The sequence below is a fragment of the Ambystoma mexicanum genome, chromosome 13 (genome assembly GCF_040938575.1).
Source record: "Ambystoma mexicanum isolate Mex_15411 chromosome 13, UKY_AmexF1_1, whole genome shotgun sequence".
Lineage (NCBI taxonomy): Eukaryota > Metazoa > Chordata > Amphibia > Caudata > Ambystomatidae > Ambystoma > Ambystoma mexicanum.
Window position 1 is genome coordinate 479413726 of NC_090938.1, and position 21945 is coordinate 479435670.

General features: G+C 48.8%; 1 protein-coding gene across 1 annotated transcript in view; it reads left to right on the forward strand.

Annotated features, from left to right (window-relative positions):
* Positions 1–1117: 1117 nt before the first annotated feature.
* The window catches only part of LIMD2 (LIM domain containing 2), a 190506-nt gene continuing 169678 nt past the window's right edge, over positions 1118–21945 (forward strand). Inside the window, exon 1 of the mRNA XM_069634121.1 lies at positions 1118–1257. The gene's annotated coding sequence lies outside the window, so the exon portion shown is untranslated. The remainder of the gene's footprint in view (positions 1258–21945) is intronic.

A 21945-nucleotide genomic window follows, 5' to 3' on the forward strand; every position in this document is an offset into this window, starting at 1 on the left:
CACCCTATTATAATGGGCAGAACACTGGCACAGTAGGACAGCCACTTGGCATAATGGGCATTCCGTTGGCCCTGGGTCCCCTCTGTAGTAAGGTCCAGCCCCCTGTACCTTAAGAAGCACTCGGACACAGGTCTGCTTCCTACGGGTTCCCGGTGGCTACTACTGAGCACGTGCGTCGCCGTCGCCTCACTCAAGCGTCGCGCACGCGTACAAACAACATGACTCCATAACAGGTGGTACCCTGGCATAACCAAGCCACATAACCAAGCAGCACCGGGGGATAACGAGCAGACCCTTAACATAATTCGCTAGGCACCTCGCATAATTAGACAGATTTGGGGCATAATTAATTAGTGTGCTCACTGGTGTAAATTGGCAGACCGTGAAATAAATGAGCAACCTCCTGGCATTTTCCTGCAGCATCTTTCCATATAAGGGCATCAGTTGTTATTGGATGTCAATGTTTCCGTGAACTTTGAGGCTATAGTTACAAGTACATAAACAGTGATGGACAGTGTAGCGCCTAGCAAAGCCCTTCGAACGAGCAACCCAGATGTCTACATAGAAAAAGAGAGAGAAGTCAAACATGAGAGGCACGAACTGTGAAATTTCGAGACAGGGAAAGAGAGCGGCACTGCCCAGGGGAAGAGCAAGGAGGAGAGAGGCAGGCCACTATAACTAGCGAGATTAAAATAGGGGGTGGGGAGGGAAGCGAGGAGTGGGGGTGGCTTTGGAGGTCAGTGTTACACGGCGCACACAAAGGGGAAGCCAGCATGTAAAACATAGGAAGCTGTGGGCCAATCGCAAGCCACCTCCATGTGATAAAACGGTTGGCAGAGCCGGCTCTGTAGAGAACAGAGGAGGAAACGGCTGAGGAGGCGCTACAGACTGAGCCCAGGAAACAGATGACTTACAGAAAGCCGAGCGAGGGGGTATAGCGGCCAGCTAAGCACACTCCTGCACGCGAGCAGCCCCGCCCGCCCCCCATGCAACCAGGGGAGGCCGCCAGAACACGAACCCCCGGCCTGCATGCATAGAAAGCAGTTGCCACACGCCTCCAGTTCCAGCACGGATCTCTGGGGACTACGCCGCCACCGGGCACCGTTCTGAGGACTCAACTCCGTCTTCTCTGGGGACTCGGCTGCCACAGAACACTTGGCACGGCGCCCGTTTGAGGACTCGGCACACTTCTCGGGAGACTCTCCTCGCAGGGCTACTCAGGGAGCGCCATCACAGCAGCAGCCGGCCTGGGCGAGGGTGAGTGAGCTCCGCTTGGGCCGCTCTTGCGAAGGGAGGGTGGTGGCCCGGGGCTAGGTGCGTTCCGCCCAGTGCAATAGTCACTTTACAGCCTCAGCATCCTCTGCTGTGTAAAGATGCATGTTATTTCACACAATGCCGGGATGCGATTCTCTGCACAAAGCGCGGCCGGGGGGGGGGGCTCAAGGCAGGGGGAGGGGCAACAGGGAAACCTGGGGCCGACTGACTGAAGACCGCTGTACTAAAGGGACCCCCACCAACCCCAAACAATGTGGGCAAGGTGTGACGTCACGTGGACCGATTTCTGGAGACCTCATAACTGTGAAGGGGCGGCAATTGTATGGGCGCCCTATCCAGCTCCCCCCGCCCCTGCCTGTGACAAAAGCAAATCATAGGCGCGTGGAGGGAAGGGGGGCTGGCGGGAGAAGGGGTGGGTGGGCGCGGAGGAGGATGGTCGACTCAAGCAGGGGCGCCGAGACATCGGGTTGCAGTTTATTGGGGGGTGGGGAGGGGTTTTGCCATTAATTTGGCGGGTAAAAATGCACTGGACTTGCACAGACGTCTGAAAGGATTAAACTCGCATTCCTCTCGCCGTCTGGGAAGGGGCTCTATTTTGCGGGGGAGGGGGGCCTCTGGTGTGCTGTGTTGGGTGTCATGCCTGGGTGTGTGGGGGGCATAGACTGGGTTTCGGGAAAGCAGACGAGGTGTGCTGGAGCTCGGCTGGGTGGGGTGATGACAGTATTTTGGTCTCTAGGGGCAAGAACTCTGTGCTGGGGGCTCTGCGAGGGGCTGGGTGATGGCGGGGTACTGTTTTGGATGCGGGGGCTCTGTGTGCCATGCCTGAGTCTGCAGGGCACAGGCTGTATTGCAGACTAGGGTGACTGTGTTATGCTGTAGGGGTAAGAACTCTGTGCTGGGGGTTCTGCGAGGGGCTGGGTGATGGGGCACTGTTTTGGGAGTGGGGGCGTCAGCGGATGCAGACTGGGGTGACATTGTCTTGTGCTGTAGTGTAGGGGCTAGAACTGTGTGTTGGGGTTTTGCTGGGTGAAGGGTCTCTGGGTGTATGCAGAGGGTTTATAGAGGCAGTGGGGCTTGGCCCCTTCATCTTTTCGATCAATCCGCACTGTTCTTATTCACGCCCCCCACACGGGTTATTCTAAGAGGCCAATTGATATAACGATGAAAACACAGCGCCCGCCCGTGTCTGTGAAACACCGTCATCCTTCACCCTTGTTTACGCCAAACGCAAAGTAGGAAACGCTTATTGATGGGCCAATTGCGCTTGGAGGTTAACCAACTACAAACACTGGAACAGAAACAGCCCCTACAAATAACCACACTCTTCCAAGTAGATCTAGAAGTACTGTCCCCCAGCATGAATATACTCATCTCTGGATCTTACTTTCATTGTTATGACTTCTCTCTCAGTCTGGATTTGCTCCCTTTAAGCAGGAAGTTCTCTACCAATAAGCTTCAATCCCAGCAAGACTGTTTGTTACACGTTATGCTTTACAAGCTTGGCTTTGATTGGGTAACCATCATGCGTTGGCTAGCATACCTTGCAGGAGCAAACGAGCACATGTTGGGCCCGTCACACACCCCCACACAGCACTCAAGTACTATAAAGAAGCATGAAGAGCTGCCCTAACCTCACACGTGGCTCAAGACCATTGCCTCATTTATTCCTCAGACCAGATAGGGTCTGGCTTTTGTGTAGGTATAGGATACGCATTTGCCAGGCCCCATCTGATGGCAGCAGCTGGAGAATGGTGCGATTACCTGGGCCTAGCCAATGACTATCTAGTACCCATACCCAAACCAAAACGGTTGGCTTTATCAATGCTTGTGTTTAACAGGACTTTGCAGCAAGAAACGGATATAAATCAAGTGGCTGAAGGCATACTTGGTTAAGACATTTTATTACACCAGCAGTGCCTTTACAGTTGTGATTAAGCTGCTCATTCTCAACAGAGTGCTTAGAAGTAACACTGCTAGGCGGACGTTTGATGTTACTGCTCGAAAGAGCTAACCCAGAGCGCCCTGGAGGATTTCTTTGGTGTTGGAAAGGGCAGGTAGTGGGTGTGAATGGTCATAGGGAGCAGCAGAGCATAAGGAGACAACGGGTGGGTAGTAACCAAAAAACCGCCCACCAGCTGTGCCCCTCCTCACATGCCATCTCCATCCTTGTTGTTCATGGCTTATAGGTGAAGCTGAAGTGTCCCCTATGAGTCAAAAATACAAATAGGCACCATACGCCCCTCCTGTTCTTCCAATACTCTCCTATAGCTTTGCCTGCCCACTACCTCCCCCCTCCCCGCCCCCATTTTCCTTTTCACTCACAGGCTCGGATCTGCGTGCCCAAGGTGTGCCAAACCCTCACTTGATACAAGCACCCTTTACTGGTAGACCAATACGATGGAAGATGGCGCCGAGTGACTATTTTCTTAGACTATTAAGAAACCAGTGACTGCTTACAGCATAGGTTTGCTCCTCTTTGAATCAATCACTTACATTCAAATATGAATTAGTACATCTCACATTGTTTATTTGCTCACCCATCAGCGTGATTTTGCTCCCCTTGTAGCATTCATTTCCTACCCTTGCAGCATAAATTTAGTAATCCCTTTATCCAAAATACCAATTTCTTACCCATCATCATTAACCTTTCATACACACCCTTTGATCAAAATGTCCTTTCTGTATCACACGCATCCTCATATACTTGCAGGGGTCTGCAAACTGCAGCTCCCCAGAAGGTTTGCACTATGATTCCCATTATCCCTCAACAGTAAACATACTGGCTGGGACTGATGGGAGTTGTAATCCATAACACATGGTGATCCCAATGTTGCAGACCACTGTCATGGACTATTATCACCAGTGCAGGCATCAACATAAGGACTTGATGAAAAGGAGCCAAAAGGGGCTACTGGGTTCTAGGGATTAACCAGCAAGCAAGAGGTAGCCTGGTGAACGTGGAGCAAATATACAGCGCACCAGAAATCTAACTCCCACACGCCATGAAAACTATGCATAATTTTCCCTCATAAATGATCCATGTTTTGCTTGAAAGACTGATGGATTTGTCCTTATGCTTCTCTATGCACATTTCCTGACAGAGTTTAAGTCACATAGTATATGCTTTTATGGTACCATTTGGCCTGGGGAGTTCAGAGTAGCTTCTGAAGCTGTTGGTGCCAGGCTACCCAGGCTATTTGTGCTAAACAAGGGGCTAAATAGCTTTCAGACATGTTGATCCATGCTAGTAATATCATTTTAAGAAATAACAAGCTTGCTGGTTTTACCGGATGGTAATGGCCTGGGGCAAGGTTACAGGCACGAACCAAGCCAGGGTCTTGATGTGGACCCTGGTGCTGTTACCAGCTGGTGAAGCCAGTGGCTCAGGGTGTTATTCTTTGCAAAAGACACCCGTAGCAAGCAGAGGCAGGCATCATGGAAATGGAAGAGGGGTTGAGAACAGATTCCCCACTTCCATTTCCATGACGGTAAGGCGCAGGGAAATGAGAGGAGGCAGCCTGGTCCTCCAGGATCAGATAAGTAGGAGAATGCGGCCGGGGGAGCTGGGAAAGGTGACGGGCTGCATGGGTGAGAGGAGGAGGCTCGGGAGTAAGTAGCCAGCCTCAGGAGTGAACATAGGCTTTAGTAATTTCAGCCCACATTCCAAAGCTCCTGATGGGCTGACCACAACCCCCCAGTTGCTTAAGATTTGCAGCTCTAGAAGGGAAAATGCATCTTTGTCCTGAAGTATGACATTGGAAGTAATAATCTCCTGGTGCATCTTAGTTTCATAGCAAATTAAGAATAGATGCCTTCAAGTTTCTATTCAACTTTCACAAGTCTGAAGTATTATTGGTCCTAATATCTGGGTATGTATCTGGCTAAATGTAACAAGCATAACACTTTGCATCTGTTTGCCTTGCACAGTATGCAAATACATTTGCAGTCCTTTCATTTCAATTCCTTATGTATTTGTGCGTGTAGATTTCATGATCGGGTATTTAAACATCATTGTGTTTGCTTTCCTCTATAATTAGGGTTTTTATTGAGTGCAGACCTAGCCTTGGAAAGTAACCGAGCACTTTGAGTCACCGGAGAATTGCATAGCAAGTGAAGGGCTCGCACTAGGCCAGGGAGGGTGGGAGATTCGGTACAAGGGATCTACAAGCAACCAGGGGCAGAAACAGTTGGGAGCAGATCATCGCGTTTCAGGTTATGTGGTGTTAAGGCATCAAGAATCAGACTAAGACAACTGAATACAACATGGGTCATACATTTTTTTTTTCAAATAAGAGAAAGTTGGGAGAATGCCTAACTTTCCCTATGCTAAGGTGGCATTTCCCTACCTAATTAGATTTGTTTGTCAGGAAGTCCAAAGCAAATATCTGTGTCCAAAACACATACTTGCCCTCACAAATACTTGATTATGATGTGTAGGGATGTCAGCATCCAAATGAAAAAGGGTTCAAAATAGAAGTTCAGAGCTTCTACCAGCTCGTTGTTGGAAAAGGGGTTTTCTCTTCCCCAAGATTCATGATGGTTCACTTTGTCAAAAAGAGGGGTGTCCTTCCCCATGCTTCAAAGTCTCTCAAAGAAATCATTTTTTTCTTCAGGATACTTCTCAGCTTTCTGGCAGCTTTGCCTTTCACCAATGTCACCAATATCACAAAAGTTCAGTTTCCAAAACCAATACAATTCCTTGGGATATTTCTCAGCTTTCTGGCAGCTTTGCCTTTCACCAATGTCACCAATATCACAAGTTCAGTTTCCAAAACCAATACAATTCCTTGGGATATTTCTCAGCTTTCTGGTGGCTTTGCCTTTCGTCAATTTCACCAATATCACAAAAGTTCAATTAAATAATATCAAATCACTGACGTTTCTCCTTGACAGTAAAACACAAGCTTATGGGTGAGTTACTTGGCTATTCCTTTAGGTGGGTGTATTTGGTCCAGTCGCAGTTGTTGGACCACGTGGTCCAGCCATTACAGGTCACGCATATGACACACCCTGCTTGCTTCTTGTCCAGTTACACTGCCACTGTTTCAGTTGCACACTGGTATTGGGTTTTCCTCTTGATACTCTTTCAAGACTTGTTTTGCCACCATTCATGGGTTATACTTTCGGAGATTCTTAAAGATTGTACCATTGCTTATTCTTTCAGTTTGCACAGTTTATGTTCTTATGGCACTTCCCAAAGCTCGTCTTCAATTCATACAATTCCCAGTTCCTTTGAATCAGGAAATATCACACATGCTTTCTTTTGGTTCAGTATTCACAACAAAACGTTTCATTTCATGCCATTCAAGCACATTCCATAACTTGCCATCAAATTCCGAGTTTACTCCCCTGCTGGGAATTTGCACCTTGCTCACAAGCGTTTTCACACTTTTCAAATACTTCAATTTCTCTGGCCCTTTCCTGACCTTCTCAATTTCACATCATTCACAGTTCGGTATTCACAAATCCTTGTATTCACTTTTCTTAGTCTTCATGTTATAGCTTTCAAGTTATCATATTGTTAATTCTTTCTTTTAATCTGGACTGGCATTCAGTGCCTTAATGGTAACTCACTCGTGAGCGATCCAACATGCACAGAAAATGCGGTTTACCCCACAGCGTCCCGCAGTCATTCAAACCCCTTTGACTCACCGTGTATGCTGTCTCCATCTATTGCTCTTTGCGTCAACAGGCTCTCTGTGGCTGTTGCTGCTCCCGGCTGGGCGCGCCTCGGTTATAGGATCCCTACCGCCTCAGTTGAAAAGAGAACAAGTCCCTTCGACTCCTGGAGGGTGCAGACCAGTTCTTCCACCGGGTGCCTTTCTGCTTCCGCTGCAGTTGCTCTGCAGCTCCTGGACACTTCAGGCACGCGTCTCTCTGGCTTCCCCTGCAAGCGTTTCACAGGCAATATCCTTAGCGAGCCATACCACCCTCCAGGTCCCAGGTGCAGGCAATGGTATTTTACTGAGGTCATGGTACTCTGCCTCCCTCCCCCTCGTCCCAGTGCCACAGTGGTGTTTGTAAATGTCTGTGTTAATAAAGAGAGAATGTATGCCTCTGGATTTTCTCTTCCTCGTAACAGTACCTGATTGGGGTATATTGGGAGAGCGTTTTCTGGAATAATAGGGAACAGCTTGATAATACCCTATAAAGGCTTGACTCCTTGTGAAAGTGAAATGGGGAATACCGTGTCCCACCCAAGGTTGCCTCATCCCAACTCCCAAAGTCTCCTCCACCTAGGTGATCCGCCATCGCCTATCTGCCCCAAGGGTCAGGTTCCTAAAGCGACAGCCTTTCCCTGTCCAACTGGGAGGAAGGATATATTGGGGAAATAAGTGAGGATGCCCCTCAGTCTGGAGTGAGGGGGGGGTTGAGGACATGGTGGTTAAGGAAAAGCCATCCTTTGAAGAGGAGGGTCTTGAGTTCCTTCCTGAAGTCTAGCAGTGAAGGGGCCAGTCTTGTGTTGACGGCAGTGCTGGGAATGGACATTTACTGGGGGACCTCCCTCTCCTGTCCCCCCTTCTCACGTGGGGGGGTGGTATCTATCAGTTGTGAGCGGGACTAAGCAGCAGTGCTAAATATCAAATAATGTGGGTGCCCTGAATAGAGGATGCTGGCTGCTTTGATTAAAACAAAGTGCATTGTGGGAACTTAAGACTAACCACAAATTTATCAAACATGCCTGATAGTAATTCAAATGTGCATTACTTCTGAGCATGCAATCCACACTTGGTAATATGCTAATTTAATCTGTCAGACTATTTAATTGTTTGAGTTGGGCCAGGTGGAAGAGGACCAAGGCTTGCACGGCAGATGTGAAGTTGTTTGCTGAAATGAAGGGCTTGATTTTCCGCAGAAGGTAACGTTGGTACCGAGCCGTTTGCGTCTTCCTTGCTACGTGCTGCTTGTGGAACTCAAGGGACTTGGCGCAGGTGGTCACCTGGGGTGTGAAGCCCTCAAGGTTCATAGTGGAAAGCCATGTCTCAGCAATAGGAACTCGGGCTTGAAGGAGATCAGCTTCAGGTAAGCATTGGACATCCAGTACCACATCAATATGAGGCACGCTTTGAGCCTGTGGATGTCTTTGATGGAAGAGCTCTTTAGGTAGAGATGAGTGTCATCTATGTATTGGTGGGTGTTGATATTGTGTGGAGGAAAGAGGGTTCCCTAACAGATCCATGTAAAGGTTTACGATCGTTGGGAAGAGGATGGGTCCTTGTGTGACTGCCCATGTGATGTGTAGAGTTGGTGATCTGGAGGAATCTATTTGGAAAAATTGGTTGGGGTTATCGGATGTAGAATTTGAACCGGTTGATGATGGTCTCAGTGATTCCCCATACAGCAATGTAGCATGTCGTGAGTGTCTGGTGGCCTACTATGCTGTATACAGCGGCAAGGAGGGTCATTGTCGAGGATGTTAGGGCATAGTTGATCACCTTGATGGCAACCTTTTCTGTGCCGCATCTGTGTCTGAAGCCAGATTGGTAGGACTGAAGTAGGTTGTAGGCTTTGATGCATTGGAGGAGTTGAATTGCTACTGGATTCTCAAGGATCTTACATACATAGGGAAGATGGGTGGTGGGGCAGTAGTTGTGAAGGTGGTCCAGGTCCAATGTTGGTTTCTTGAGAAGCAGGGTTGTGAGGGTCAGCGGAAGGTGCCTTTTTTAGAGAGCCGTTGATTGCCAGTTAAGGAAGGACTTCTTTAGTTAGGAGGGTCTCGAGTATGGAGGGATGGAGGATGTCGTCTGCCTATGATGTGGCTTTGAGGGGTGCTATGGTGGGTGACTTGAAAGTTGCCCAAGAAGTGCTGTTGTGGTGTTGGTGTTTTTGTGCTGGTGGATCATGCTGATCTTACTTTTGAAGAAAGAGTTAACGAGACAGGATTTTCTGATGGAGTGCGTTACGGGTGGCTTGGGGGGAGGGTTGATGCAATCTTTGATGGCTTTGAAGAGGAATCCCCTCTCATTGTTGGCCTTGGCTATGAAATTCTGGTAGTTGGCCTTGACAGTGGTAATCAGTCTTCTGCATGTAGCACGGAGTTTGTTGATCATTGCAAGGTTGGATGTGCTCGGATGGGATTGCTGCTGAGTCTTTTTTTTGTTTTCTGATGTTTTTTTTGTTCGGGTTGAGTTCATGAATCTACCAGGGTGAGGACGTTTTAGGCTTGAGGGTGCATTGTTTCACTAGGGCTTGGTGGTTGATGTTGGTTACAACGGTGGTGTTGAGAAGTTAGTAGCATTCCCGGTTCATTTGAGATGGATCGGTCCATGTGTGCCAGGGTTTAGCGAGGTCTTCCATAAGAGCTTTGACTGGGAAGTTCTTGAATGATCTAAAGGCCTGTTTCCAATGGGTGTGCTTGACTAGGGTAGTGTGACTATTAATTTTATCTTCATGGTTCTCTTACATCCCAAATACAGCAATAAAGCTATCTTGCATTACCCCAGTTTCTCCACTAACCTAAGCACTTCCCATTAAGATACACCAAAAGCCTGCAGACTGTGCACATAACCGTGGTGCACAGTAAAAAATTCCCAGTAACATAACATCAACTCCTGCCTAGACAGAGGGCCATAGCACCGAGATGGGGCGAGATTCCTTAAGTTTTGAAACATTCGTAGGCCTGACTAGGGGGGACGAATCTCGTGGCATTATTAAGTTGCCCTTCTGTCTTCCATTTGTTTAATATTGGGTCGATTAACCTTTCCATAATCAAATGCATGTATTCCTGAATAAACAACAAATAATCCAACATGTATAGAAAAACAGGTTCTCTTTTAAATACCCCAGCACGGTTGACTTGGCAGATATCTAACTTCTTACAGAAATGTAGGTAGGACTGCCATGGTAATGGATCAAAGGCTTGTGGGCCAAGCTACAGCCTGTAGAAGGGTAACTCCAAAATCCAATATGTAAAAAAACAGCTCCAAAGGAGAGTGAATGCACTCTGTCAGAAAAGCATGTTTAATTACATGCAAGACGGCCAGAAGGGGTTAGTCAGCTTCGTGAATCTGAAAACTAACGAATCCTTGCTAGACTCAAAAGACGTACAGCTTTTATACACTGAATTACATGATTTACATAATTACACATTCTAGTTACGTCATCTCACGATCTCCATTGGCTAACCCTATACATTAAAACGGATTATCCCTTACATTCTCTAATCCCATTGAATACATGTTGCTAAGCATACTTCACTTTTCATGTGGTCTCTGACATCCTAAAACGTAACCAATTTATTAACTCAGAACAGTTAACTTTTCCCATTTATCAGAGAAACTTACACCCAAGGCGTTTGTCATAATTCTTCAAAACATAAGGAGGGAGGGAAACAAATAATCCTTCTTTTGATCAAGCAATAAACATCTTATCCATATTATTCCTTCTAAATTCCTTCATGTCACCCTACTTGTGACTCTGATCTCAGATCAGACAGCCTTCAGCTTACATCCTGCTTACCTTCCACAGTCCATACGAAACCCATAAAACACTGGCAAACTCTGCCCTCCAGCATCCCCTGCATGTGTTACATTAACTAACCCCAATTTGACCCACCATTTCGCCGGACTTAACTCTGTGCTCCCAGGAAGATTATTCCCTGTAGCCACAAACCCATCTAGTCTTGAATCCACAACCTCATGGCACTTCATTTCGCCCTCACCTCAACTGACCATTTGATATCAACATCTGCCCAAATGCAGTCTGCTTCCAAGACATGTCTTCAATCTGAGCCGTTGTAAAGCCCCACGTATTCATTGTTCAAGACAATCACATCCCCTCACAGTGGTGTTCCCCTCCGTGGACTTCTATTCTCGCATGCTCAAAGCTCCTTGCTTCCCACCTCTAGGCACTACATGTTGTGCATCGCACAATGACATTGTTCCCACACGACTTCCGAGATGATAATCTAAAATGTATCCAGAACTAAACACAGTAACACTTATCACAATTCCTCTAACTACACCGAACACATACTAAATTGAAACCTTGCTGCAGCTGATTTGTATAGCTGCATAGATTGGAAAAACGGACTGAGAGAAAAATGCTTTCTTGCCCCCCAGGCCCTCGTCCATGTCAGCTCTGCACACTCCCCAGATGACCTCCTCTGTCCTCTCCCATTCCCCCCCACAACACATGCTGTTTCTGTGACAGTTTGCTTTGAGATGTCAGCTATTCGTGGATATAGCCGAGGTTACGGAAAAGCTTTGTGTTGCAAACTCAGTCCTTGGACCCCCTCCGACTCCCAAATTTCGCTTTGTATCTTCTAGCCACCCCCACATCTAGACTGTTGGCATTTGCATGTTTTTTGACCTGCAAATGGCTTTTTTCCTGCGTTTTCATATTCCGATAACCTTGGGAATATTTATTTCATTTATTTAGCATTTTTAAAGCGGTCACACAGCCCGCGGGCATCGAGGTGCTGTTAAAGGAATAGTTTTTTTTTTGTCTTAGTTACGTATTTATAACGCGCTTAAACACCCAGAGGTTTCTAAGCGCGGACCCGGGGATCGAACCTGTGTTGCTTCATGTTGTCTTGCTTCCAAGGCGACCAGGTTGCCGCTGAGCTATGCTCCCGGGCTCTGCGATCTCTTGTATCGAGCAAACACAAAGATGGCGGGTGTTTAATTTCTAAAACCAACCAGTTTTAGCAATTCACCTGAGATATAGCTATCTGTTTTGGAGAAGGGGCACTCCCTTACATCGCCCCATACTGTGCTAGGACACACTAGCCCCTTGGTTATTTGGTCTGGGAATATCCATTAGGTTAGCTAACATGTTACACTTAGACTTGTGTGGTTGGCCAAAGTACTGCACTTGGAATAATTCAGGGGACGACCTGAGTTTCTCTGAGTATTTTGTGAGGGTAGTCATTGTATTGCACAGATTGTAGCCTTTGCACCAGAGGATCTCTTGTGATAGCCTTTGGATAGCAGTAGGAAGGACTGTGCAGTTCACCAGGATGCTGCACTTAGTTGAATCCATGAGCGTGACCAAGTTATGGATTTGCGGCAGCGTGTAGAAGGTGTTCCACTACATGGAATCCAGGTGGTGGCAGAATGCTGCCTTACGGTTAAGTGGGGTCTTGAATGTAGACACTTAATGATGGATAGCTGGAAGCATGTAGAATGTATCCACCATAATTTATCAACCCAGATGTTTTAGAATTGTGCAGAATGTACCAATTCTAGGCTTTCATTTGATTATAACCAATGCATGTTTTCTTCCCGCACTCTGCGCTTTTGAAATCGGCCAAAGGCGCGGCCACACTCCGGCACGCATCTGCTTTCACATGCAACTCGAATGACACTTTGCACAACACTTCTGCCATAAGTCTGCAGCTTCCTTTCATGAAAAATAATCGAACTGTAGCTACACACATAATTGACTAGTCCCTTACAGACCCCATTCAGCTTATTTCCCTAGTGTACCTCTCCCCGCCCATACACATGCCAATTAGACATGGGTGTCTAGCAGGGACACAGCCAAATCCTCATAACCTTTAATGGCCATTACGCGCAGACACACATTCTAGCACCTCCTAACTTTCCCATACTTCGGTCCCTCTCAGCGCTTTTAACCCACAGCGTGTTGGGACCATGGAGGCGCAACACAAATGAAATTAAATTTGTCCTGTCATATCTGCCCAAAGGTAGAGAGAATGACATCTTTGGATGTAAGTGTGAAGGGGACGCTGCACACGTGCTTTCTGGGATACATATATATTATGCAAATTAGATATTTAGGCTCCGAAACGTGGGCTGTCAGAAGCCGCACCATCTGTTCTCCCCAAGTCTAATTACAGATGCAGAAGAAACGCACAGAAAGAGCAGTCCCATGTGATGGTGGCAAAGTGCGTGCTGCGCGCAGAAACGCGGTGTTTGTTCTATTTTCGAGCACGCTCAAGTGCTTTTGAATCCCTTCCTGTGGCTCAAATTTCCCAAGCACTCGAAAAATCAGATCTAGGGTTGAACATGCCTTTTGCCACCCAAACGAGGAGAATTCCACAGAGGCCGCACTCTGTGACTATAATTTAGTCTTTCAGGCGTTCCTGATTTAGAATATTTCCCATTGGGTGTGATTATTATAGCAGAAACCAGATGAACGCGGGAAAAAAAAATGGAACGCCATGTATGGGGTACAATTTAGGGTTTTGGTCTGAAGGAAGTGCTTTAAACACTGCCAGATGGCATTCAAGCACAGTGACGCTGGCTATTTGCCCACAGATGGGGTGCAACGTAGTCTGGTTGTGTTGTAAAACAATACTCAGGATATATTCCCCCCCCCCTCTCTCAGGATAGTAGTCCTGGGAGGTGCAGTAACCCCCTCTGCCAGGTCCATTGCCAAAGTAGGGCTCAGCTTGGCCACATCTTAGTGCCTGAGGTGCGCGCTTCTCTGACAGCCTGGAGAGAATAAGAATCATATTGGTTCAGTTCAGCTCAGTAAAAAATAGTTATGGAAACAAGATGTTTGTAAGATATGTCATTTATAACGTGCCTGTACACAAGGGTTTCTAGGCGCGACCAGACAGGGAGGGAGGACGAAACAAACGATCCTGCTAGGCCTGGTGTCATTCAGATCGTTAAAGTGCAACGCCGTAAAGTGCAGGGGGAGGTTAGAAGGGGAAGTGCCAGGGAGAGGGAGGGGCAATCGGGGCAGAATTGCTCTGAGTAAGTGCAGCCAGGGCAGCACAGCTCTGGGTAAGTGCAAGGAGATGGGGGGCCTCTGGGTAACAGTTACAGCCCCTAAGTACTCGGTAGGCCCAGGGGCATTGTAGGGGAGACTGATCATGGAGGAACCTGGAGCCCAGTGGGCTCTGAGGGTAGTCCAACAACCAGTTGGCGCAGGAGACAGGTCGGTCAGCAGGTGAGAGAGAGAAAGCAGAGGAGAAAAGGAAGGTCTTGAGCTGCTTTCGGAACTTCAGGTGGTCCAGCTCAAGTTTCAGAGGGGCAGGAGGCCGTTCCATACGGATGCACCTGCAGAGGAGAGAGATCTACCCCCACTCTCTGCCTGGAGAAGCATCTGACCCTCGGAGTTTGAAGTAGCTGAGTGAAGGGCTCGAGAAAGAAGGTATTCTGGAAGAGAAAAATGTATGTAGTGTGGGCCTGGCCCCAGAAAGCCCATGCTAAAGGATATGTCTGAAGTCACACTTGGTTAAGCCATTTTTATTACAGCACTAGCACATTTAGAGCTGCAATTAACCCACCAACTCTCAGACTGCTTAGAAATAACACTGACAGGCCAAAGTTTGATGTTACTGCTTGGTAGAATTAGTTTAAAGAGATCCAAGGAGGTTGTGTTTTGGGCAGGGAGGGGTTGGTCGTGGGTGGGAATAGGGATTAGCAGGGCCATTGACAGTCAATGTTGGGTAAATGACCAAACACCCACAATCTGTGTCTCTCCTTCTATCCAATCTGCCGCCTAGCTGTACTCCAATGCAATAGTTTCAGATAATAGTTGGCACTTCAGCACCACCTAACTGCCACAATTTAAAATGTGGTGCCTCTGATAGCTTTCTAATATTGTTAAACATTTATTAAACAATTGTTTAACACTATTTCATTAAAAGGATTTGTGGCACTGTTGAAGCATGCTAACTGGCAAGTGTTTCCTTTTGTGGCCTAAAATCTTGAGCCTTGCTGACAGAACCAAATTATGTTATCAAAACGTCCCGGTTCCCTTGCAATTAGTAATATGACCACCCTTAAATATAAAAGGGTCTCACATGTTTTAGCTGTTTGTTACCTAGGTGTTTTTATTTGCATTTAAAAACACCTATGTAACAACCACAGCTAAAACGCTTGAGACCCTTTTATATTTAAGGGTGGTCATATAGGTTTTGTTAAACTTCCTTCTTGAGAGGTATTGGGTTTACCTCTTCCAGCCTGTGACCCTACAGAACCAGATATAATCCAAGCAAACTACCCACAGAGCTCAGCACAGGAGTGTTCATTATCTAGGACCCAACCTTTTTCTCTACCAAATTATGTTCTAAAGCTTTTGTACTACACCATTCACCGCCGTAGTGGTCTTCTAGAGCCAGTACCTTATCCAAAATATGGGCATATGATGTCTCTGCTCTAGGGGATCCAGGCTATAGTCAGTGGAGACAGAGGAAAGGAATGAGAACAAGGGTGAGACGGGAAGGTAAACACAGGGGTAGAAAAGCAGGAACTACGAATGGAGAACCAGGAGCTAGTGCATAGCGTTCTGCAAATCTAACTTCCACCTAAGATGCAAACATAACATTTGATACATTATGTATAGGCCCATATGATTTAAATGTTGTATAGATGTGTACTAATGTGCATTTATAAATTGTCCCAAATGCACAGATTTGGCATCAGTTTGCCTGGGGAGCCGAAGTAGCTCCTGGTAGTTGTTGGTATCAAGCTAACCAGGCTGTTGAAGGCTACAAGCAGGAGCTTAATAGCTCTCAGATCCCCTAAATTCCGAACCCTGGAAAAGAGAGCATCATGGGATGGGTACAATGGGGGTGTGGATGTATATGTGGGGGTGCCCGTGTAATGATTGGATGTGCAACAGATGGACTACTGATCAGGAAAAGTCTCGTATCTTGGGGGGAGCTGCTAGAATTAGTGAGAGCATGGATGTGTGACGAAACTGAGATGTGCTGTGGCAAACTTTGAAGTGTGGAGGCCAGAAATCGTCAGGCAGCTTTGTATACCCTTGCCCTATAAACCCCAGTAACAATCTGGGAAAGGTTTACCAGCTGTCAGAATTGACAGAGCAAAGGGTTGGTTGTGTAAACGGGTGAATGTGGGAAGCCACACAGGGTAGTGGGGGTGGGAGCGGGGGGGGGGGTGAACACCCTCACAAGAATAATACCTGCCTGCTCTGTTTCTTCCTAAGGGTGAATTCACTTGTGGAAACTGTTATGTCCATGCATTGTGTTTGAGAATGCTTCCATGTGTCCATGTGCATCCCAAACCCTGGTGTTATTGATCCATAAAGGAGTGCTGTTGAAGTCCGTTCTCTCTCTGTTATGCCATGTTGTTTCTTACTGTGCAAAGAGTGTCAGGAACACGTTACCAACGCACATAAGACTAACCCTGCCCCCTACACTTCAGGAAGGAACTGAAGACCCTATTTTCTTTAAACAACTTTATTTATTTAGAGAGACAGACGGAAGACAACATTGCATTGACATATTCAGTTTGCGATTAATGGTTGGATGCATTGTGGTTATACATCATAATGTGCTCATTTTAATGTTGCTTGTTCTTGAGCTCTTTGTTTCCCACCCCCAACTCACAACAGTGCTAGTAGGTGTGTCGGCTTGATTTATAGACTCGCATAGTTGATAAAAGGGAGCCATGTCGCTACGTACGATGTGCTTTTCCCGGACGCTAAGGCCGTGATTTTCCCCGATGCTAGGGTCTCCCATATTTTCCCTCACCACATTGCTATGATTGGACCTTCTGGGGCTTTCCGGTTGCGTGCAAGGGAAATCTTTGCTGCCAATAGAAGGTGAATGAGAGTGGCTCTACCTCTGAGTGGGTATATCCCATCTCCCCGGGTTCCCAACAGAATGATTCATGGGTCTATAGGAAGACCCTATTTTTAAAGAACAAAACACCAATCGCTGATCGTTCTACTAAAGTTATTTCTCCGCCTCTCTAGGCCCATGCCTCCCCTGCTTCCCCTACCAATCCCAGCTCCTCTGCTAACTGCAACTCCATGTAACCCCCTGGGCGGGTGCTCTCCTTTGTACATGGTCCCTGTTGTATCCTCACCCCAGATGGTCGGGGTAAGGATCCACACTCACGCCTGCATCCACACGCGCACACCGGACACACGCGCAAAGACTACGCGGGACGCGTTGTTGCCTGGTCCGCGTCCCGGCGGGAACTGCCACACGGGCGCCGTTTATTCATCCGCGCATGCGCGACCCGGAAACGAGGCTCGCGCATGCGCCGCACACTGCGGGGACGTCGCATCCCTTTTTTTTGTAACCCCAAACGGTAGTGTAGTACGAACATAATTGTACTCACGTGATCAAAACGTAACAGTAATACAAAAACATTGCATAACCAATGTAGGCTTCAGGACTTCCTTGATCAATCACCGAGTCCATAACATAGTCTCTGAAGTGGCCCGGAAGTCTCTGACCCCCTCGAACTGGATATCTTGGCACGACCGTGGGCACGAGACAGTCAGCGCCACAGGTAGGGTCCGGATCTCTCGACGGCTCGCCCTCCTGGATCTCTGGGCTTGAGGCCTGCATTGAGGATTCCTCTGATGTCCGAGCTTCAGGCGCGACGTCCACTTTCTTGAAGAACGATCTATTGCGGGTGACGGTGCCGCTTGCACTGGCTGCAGTCACCATCGTGCCTTTCACCTGGGTCACCTTCCAGGGTCGTGGTTCAAATGGCAAGGACAGTTTCCCTTCCGGGTGTCGATTCTTGACGAGCATGGAGTCTCCGACCTGTACCTCCTTCTCTTGCAAACCCCTCCGTTCGCTCTCCTTTTCGTTGCGTTTTGCCCTTTCCTCTCGGACTTTCTCGTCATCTATAACTCCGGGACTTCGATTGTCCACTTCCGGTATCATCCCTCTCGGGCAGCGCCCGAAGAGTGCCTCGGCTGGGGCAACCCCGGTGGACTGGTGAGGGGTTGTGCGGTACACTCTAAGGAACTCCACAATTCTCCTTTTGAGGGGTTCTCCCTTGCTGGCTGAGATTCGCATCACCTTATTGAGCATACGCATCATTCTTTCGGCCTCACCATTTGCTCGCGGCCATAGTGGGGACACTCTCCGATGTTTAATCCCCCTCTCACTCAGATACTGGGCAAATTGCCGACCGGTGAAAGGCGGTCCGTTGTCCGAGCACACAATGTCGGGAAACCCATTTGTTGCGAAAATTCTGTCCAAGGCCGCCGTGGTGTATTCGGTAGCCGTCGACTTGACCACCTCCACCTCCGGGTACCTCGACCATTGATCCACTGCCACCAGAAAATACATTCCTCGCCCCGTCGCGCCAAAGTCCATGTGCACCGTACCCCACGGCTTTGTGCTGCGGTCCATAGAGCTGATGGGTGGTGCTTTGTCCCCTGGCGTGGCAGCTTGGCAGACCATCTCTTCACATAGCGTTCGGCCTCAACCTCGCCTTTGTTTTCACGACCCCCTGGTGGCCAATGTGCGCCAGCTCCAGTACCCTCAGCCTGAGTTCCTGCGGGATGACGATCTGTCGGGCCCCTGAGCAACAGTCCATCATCGGAAATCGACAACTCCTCTCTCACTCTCCAGAGTGCCTGTAGATCTTTCTAGGCCTCTTCCTGGCACCGTGAATTATTGCGCAGTACTTCCCTCCAATCTCTGCTTCTCACCGCAGCCTTGATGATGTCGAAGACCTCGTCTTTGCATGACTCCGTGGCGATCGCCAGTCTTGATAGTGCTTTGGGAAGCGCACCTTCTACTATCTGGCAGAGTAGGCCGTTGAACTCCATTTCACTGCCGTCACCATCTGCACTCACTTTGTTGGGATGCCTTGAAAGATAGTCCGCGGGGTTATTAGTCCCAGGTCGGTATACCAACTTCACCCCGTACTCCATTAAGGCCAGCATCCATCTCTCAATGCGGGGTGGGAGTTTTGATGATGCGCCCGCGAGTATTGGCAGCAGCGGCTTGTGGTCGGTGACCACCACTACCGGTTTGCCCAATATGTACAGGCGAAAATGGCGACATCCCCATAGGATGGCCAGGGCTTCCCTTTCTATCTGGGAGTATCTCCTCTCTGTGCTGGATAGTGCTTTGCTTGCGTAGGCAATCAGTCTCATGTCTCCACGCTCATCTGGTTGTAATAGCACTGCCCCGACCCCGACTGGGCTCGCATCCACCACTACCTCTGACTCCACCGCTGGGTTAAAATATGCCATGGTGTCACCATCGGACAGAGCGTTCTTTAGGGCCTGGAATGCTTCTTGCTCACGTGACTCCCATTTCCACGCCACCTCTTTTTTTTTGTCAGTGCCCTCAGAGGTTCCGCCATGGACGCCAGCCCTTTTATGAAACGGCCACAGTACGTCACCATCCCTAAGAAGCTCCTCACTTCCGTAGGGGACTGTGGTGCCGCCGCTTCCCGAATGTCTCTGACTTTATCTGGATCAGGAGATATTCCTGCGGCCTGAAAGATAAAGCCGAAAAACCCGATCCGGTCCTTGAAGAACTTGCACTTTTGGCGATGTAACGTGAGTCCCAGGTCCTTCAGTCTCCTTAGAGTACTTTCCAGACGTTTCAGGTGCTCTGCCTCTGAGTTTGCAAATACTAAAATGTCATCACTCATGTTTAGGACACCTGTCGGGCCCGCCAGTGCTCCTCTAATCGTGTTCTGGAACACTTCATCCGCCGAAGATATCCCGAAACTCAAACGTTTGAATTGGTACAGGCCCTCGTGTGTTGTGAAAGTTGTAATGAATCTTGAGTCCGGGTGGAGCTCCAGCTGGTGGTATCCTGCTCGTAGGTCCAGCTTGGAGAATACACGTGCCCCTTGAAGCTCGCCTACGATGTCGTTGAGGGTTGGCGTAATGTGCCTCTCCCTCTTAATCGCCGCATTGGGGAGGCGCATGTCTACGCAGATCCTCACTGCTCCCGGCTGCTTAGGCTTGGGGGCGACTACTATCGGTGAAACCCAGGGCGTGGGCCCTTCCACCCTCTCAATGATATCCATATTAACAAGCGACCGCAGCTCTTCTACTTTTTCCCTGAGATGGAACGGAATTCGCCTGTGTTTTAGAGCGGTCGGTCTGATGGTGTCATCGATGTGTAGCCTTATCGGGGGCGCCTTCAGTTTCCCTATGCCTTCGAAAATGTCAGCATATTTGTCGAGCAGGCACTCGACGTCTATTTGATGCACCTCCAGTGCGAAATGCACCAGTCCAAGAGCCTCAGATGCGGCGCAGCTGAGTAGAGAATGAAGACTGATGTCCGTGACAAAAAATGTTCTTTGATTGCTTTGTCACCCTTGGAGACCGGCGTGACGAACACGCCCTTAATGGGTATCGGGGTGTCGCCTCCGAACGTAAATATTTTCGCCACAGAGTTGTCTAGCGCCGGAGGTCCTGGAAGTTTTTGGTACTGCTCTTCGGCCAATACACATACAGAGGCTCCAGTGTCAATTAGAACCTGTGTTGGCACACCTTGTATGTCCACCATGCATTTGGGTTGCCTCTTCTTCCTGGTTCCTGATGCTAAATTAGATATGAAGAATACTTCTTCTTCCTCTTCCTCCGCTAGCTGCAGCCTTTGTATCTCTTGTTCGAAAGCCGCAATGCTTCGTAGTCTTCTGGATCCGCCACCGCGACTTCTTGCTGGGCCTCTCTGTACGGATACGGGGGCTGGAGCACGGCACATACGGGCATAGTGCCCTGGTTTATCGCACCGACCACACGATCTTGATTTGGCCGGGCATTCCTCCGAGTGTGGCAGGTCATAACCGCAGTATTGACATATGGACTCCGACCCTGGGGGATTTCGAGTTTCTGGCTTCTTCTGGTCCCACTTATCTTTTGTGGCCCCCCGTCTGCTAATGGCATACGCCTCGTCCGCCATGCCTGGGCGCGTGGCTGCGTCCATCCTTGTGCCCCTCGCCTCCGCCAGTTCAAACGTCCTGCCACTGTCTAGTATTTGCGCCAGCGTCCACCCCGGCTCTCGCAATACTTGTCTCCTTAGCTTGCCCGAGCAACAGCCCTGTATTACCTGGTTCCGTATCATAGACTCATCATTGTCCCAGCGGCATGCCGTGGCTATCATTCTCAACCTGGCACAAAACTGATCAAGAGGTTCTTCGTCTTTTTGCTTCTCCCCACAGAACAGGAATCTCTCATAGTCCATATTTGACTGAGGTATGAAATGGTTTTCCAAAGCCGTCTTGACCATAGCATATGTGACTATCTGTAGATTGCAAGCCTCAAAAATGCGAATGACATCCAGGTCTGCCGAATACAGCAAAGTTGCCCTTTTCGCGGCATCATCGGTGATACCGGTTGCTGCAAAGTACATTTCGAGCCTTTTGATCCAGAGCAACCATCTTGGCCCCAGTTTGGATGGGGGTCAAACTCCTGCATCGGTAACAGAGACCCTTGTTGCGGCCCCGTTGTGCCATGTGCAGTCTCCGCTTCCCCATCGCTGTCTGCCATTGTTGCAGGTCGCACAGGCACCTCTAGGTGTCAGAGGCCGCAAACCTGATATGTGGGGCTCCAACGCCGTGTCTTGGCCATTCCTTCACTGTTGAGGGTTGTCCCCAGGTGGGTGGGAACGACCAGGGTTCCAAAAATTTGCCGTGAGGCAGAAGCGCAACAGCGCACGAGCACCTGTGCAGGCCGCTACTGTCGCTCAATCGTGGCGTTCACGCCGGGTCCGTGTCTTGCCACGATACGCAGCACCGCTGATCCGACGTTCGGTGCGTGTCGGGGCGAGCATAATCGTGGCGCTCCTCCTCGTCGCCAGTTGTTGTATCCTCACCCCAGATGGTCGGGGTAAGGATCCGCACTCACGCCTGCATCCACACGCGCACACCGGACACACACACGCAAAGACTACGCGGGACGCGTTGTTGCCTGGTCCGCGTCCTGGCGGGAACTGCCGCACAGGCGCCGTTTATTCATCCGCGCATGCGCGACCCGGAAACGAGGCTCGCGCATGCGCCGCACACT